A 4,001-nucleotide genomic window follows, 5' to 3' on the forward strand; every position below is an offset into this window, starting at 1 on the left:
CACATGGCACAATGCAAATATTTCATTCTAATACTGAATACTTTTTATCCTTTTCTCCAAATTCACCTGACTCTCACCTATAAGACAATATATGACAGAAAGTTAACCCCACCCTCACTATACAATCCCTCTCATTCCTACTCACTAAGCTATATAGGTCTTTAATTGTAAGAGTCTAAGTAATTAGCATAAAAGTATATAAATAAAAGTTATAAATGTCTGAGGATGTAAAAGCTAAGTGACAAAAATTGTTAAATACAAGTTATAAATGTCTAAGGAAGTATTTTAAGATCAGTGTATATAGAAGCTTATAAGTATAAGTAAATTCTGAGGGTGTGAGATACTTATTTAAGGTATGTGTCTGTGAATGTGATCTAATGTATATGAAAAGTTGTTTCAGATTTCTTCCCTTCTCTCTTTATTATTTGGATTCTCAAAATATCACTAAGACTCAAAGACAAATTAATCCCCTTTCTAGAATATAAATTTTAATACCCACTACAAACTATAATCTCCACTGGGCATATATTCAAATGTTGTTCTAATATATAACAAGACACATGCTCTAGTATTTTCATTGCAATCTTATTTGTAATATCCAGAAGAAGGAAGCAAGCTAAACGTCCCACAATAGAGGAATGGATATAGAAAATGTGGTTCATTTCCACAATGGAATAGTAATCAGCTCTTCAAAATAAGGATATTGTGAATTTTTAAGGTAAATGGATACAACTAGCATGTAAGTGAGATAACCCAAACCAAAAGGACATAGATGGTATGTATTCACTGATGGGAGGATACTAGACAAAATATTGCATAAAAAAAGATACAATCCATGGACCATAAGAACTTCAACAAGAAGTAAGGCCCAAATGTTCATGTTTCAATCTCAAATAGAAGGGGGAAAAATAACCACAGGAGACAGAGGGAAGAGGGACATGTGGGAGAGAGGAGTGGAGGAGGGCCACAAGACCAGTTATTGCGATAGACAGGAGAGAAGTTCAAAGGGTTAGTACAATGGATGTAAATGTAAATCTGGTGGGACTGAGGTCACGGGGTGGGGGACCTATAGAAATTCCCAGACAACAGAAATGTGAGAGAATACCAGGAATCGATTAAAATGACATTAGTGCAAATGCCCAACAGTGGGGAAATGAAACCTGAGGAGACTACTTCCGGTAGACAGACAGGGCCCCAAGTGGAGAAATAGGTTCACCAAACTACTTTCAAATATTTTAACCCAGAATTGTTCCTAAGAGAAATAAAGGATAATAATGAAGCAGAGATTGTAGATAAGGCCATCCAGTGACCAGCCCAACCTGTAATTTAATCAAAGGGTGGTTACCAAACCCTGAGAATATTACCAATGCCATATTTTGCTTGCAGGCATGGCTGTCATCTGAGAAACTCTACCAGCTACTGACTGAGACAGATTCAAATACCTACAGCCAAATATTTGACTGAGGTTGGGAACCACTATGGAAGAGTTAGGGGAAGGACTGAAGGGGATAAAAACCCCATAGGAATACCAGCAGTGTCAACTAAGCTGGAATCCTCAGAGTACCCATAGACTAAACCACCAACATATGAGCATACATCAGGTGGTCTGTGGCCCCTGGCACCTATGTAGCAACGCTTGCCTTGTCTGGCCTCACTGGCAGAGAATACACCTAATACTGTAGAGATTTGAAGCCCCTGGGAAGGGCAGTGTAGGAAGGGGTGATCGGAGGAGTGGTTGAGTGGATGGGGGTTAGGTAAGTGGGCCATGGGGTGGGGAACACCCTCTCAAAGGAAAGGGGAATAAGGTGAAGAACTCTTAGAGGAGGGACAAGAAAGGGAACACATTTGCTATGTAACTAAATGAAATAATTTCAAAAAAGAAAAGTAAATGAATAAACATTAAGAAAATTATAAGCTTTAGGAAATCAAATTAAATCCACCTCTCACAGGTCAACTGAAAAACATATAAGTACTCTGATCAATGAATATTATATACTTCCCAACTGTTTCTTCCTGAGGATGGGATATCTCAAACATTCTTGGTCCTCACCCATTTCTCTGGTCTTGAGATTCCCCTTGTCGAACCAGAAAGTTTCAAATGTACACCAAAATTAATTTTTTTGCCTAAACTCCATAACTTTATCTTTTGTTCCTATTCTGTCTATCCCTGCAGAAATACCATGTCATATAGTGTCCAGATAATTTATTTCAAATTACTTAAAAATTAACCTCAAAGTCATCACATTCTAGTATAAGCAGTCTGTTTGCAGGGTAAGAATTTATTTAAAAGTGCCTAGTTTCAATGAATAAAAGGCAGATTAAACCATTGTGATATACTCACTCAGAAAAAAAAATCATGTAAAATCTCAGCATTCTTTTATGAGCTGTGCTACAATGTCTTATAACAAAGGTAATAGTTGACTACTCATATCCTATATTAGGAAAAGCAAGCTCTACAATTTATCACTAATCAATGCAATAATAGAAACATTCAAACAAGATGAAAATCATTAGAATGTGTCAGTATAACAATTAAAAGTTCTTTGGACCCGTCCATTAATATCAAATACATAGACACATGCCCAGTTTTTAAAATCCTTTTCTACATTATCTTGACTGTATGAAGACATTTAACAAATCATCCACTAAAACAATTTACACATAATTTTTACAGAAGTATTTTTAAAAGACAAAAAAATTCTCATAATCTCCTGAATTCAGTATAATCCTTTTTCTATACTTCTATGCTATTGACATGCAGAAATATGAAAATCCATTCTGGAATTTAATTGCAAGTGGCAGAATACAATGATTAGACTTTTTAACTCTACAACTTTAAAAATAAGTCATAAAGGCTATTTTACTATGTGAAAAACGTTTGTGAATGCATGCTTGACTTCTTTGTTCCTCATGCTGTAGACCAGAGGATTCAGCATAGGGATGATCATGGTGTAGAACACAGATGCAAATTTGTCAGTGTCCATGGAGTGACTGGAGCTGGGCTGCAAATACATGAATATAACAGTCCCATAGAAAATAGACACTGCAGTGAAGTGTGTGGCACAAGTGGATACAGCCTTTCCATATCCAGCATTTGAATGCATTTTAAAGATTGTGATAAAAATGAATATGTAGGATATACAAATAACTAACACAGCAAAAAAATACTGAAGCTCCCTACATAAAAAAGAACCAGCTCACTAACATGTCTATCAGAGCAAGAGAGAATCATGACTGCTGGGATATCACAAAAGAAGTGATGGACCACATTAGACCCACAGAAAGAAAGACTGAATGTGTCCCCAATGTGGATGGAGGCAATCAGGAAACCACAAGTATAGGCACCTATAGAAAGACACACACACACACCTGAAGTCATAGTGGTGGCATAGTGTAAAGGCTTACATACTGCTGCATAACGATCATAGGCCATTGAGGCCAACAGAAAATTTTCCACTGTAGCAAAGGCTACAAAAAAGAACATCTGAGCAGCACACCCATTATAGGAAATGACCTTGTCTCCTATTAGGAGCCCAGTCATGACTCTTGGTGTGACATCTGAGGAGTAACAAAAATCCACCAGGGACAGATTACCTAGAAAAAAGTACATGGGACTGTGGAGAGAAGAGTCCAGGAAAATCAGCAGGATTATCCCCAGATTTCCTACCAGGGTGATGGTGTAGATAATTAGAAATATCATGAAGAGGGGAAGCTGTAGTTCTGGGTCATCTGTGAGTCCAAGCAGGAGAAAGTGTGTCACATCTGTATTGTTCCCCATCACTGTCACATTTAAAACTTTCGATTTTTCATAGACATTGGAAAAAAGAAACATGATGACACAAAAGGTGAATGAAAATAGAAAAGAATATGTGCAAACATATGACGTGGTTGAGCAAAAATTTGTACTTTGCAATTGTCACCATAGCAACATCACTAGTGAGACCAAATAAAGTTGGACATTTATAGGGTTTTATTTATCTCATAGACCTCTTACCCATGTG

The 4,001-nt window shown here is 36.8% G+C and overlaps 1 pseudogene; it reads right to left on the reverse strand.

Moving 5' to 3' along the window:
- On the reverse strand, positions 2,856-3,778 carry Olfr1464-ps1 (olfactory receptor 1464, pseudogene 1; annotated as a pseudogene).

Source organism: Mus musculus, chromosome 19 (assembly GCF_000001635.26).
Source record: "Mus musculus strain C57BL/6J chromosome 19, GRCm38.p6 C57BL/6J".
NCBI classification, from domain to species: Eukaryota; Metazoa; Chordata; class Mammalia; order Rodentia; family Muridae; genus Mus; species Mus musculus.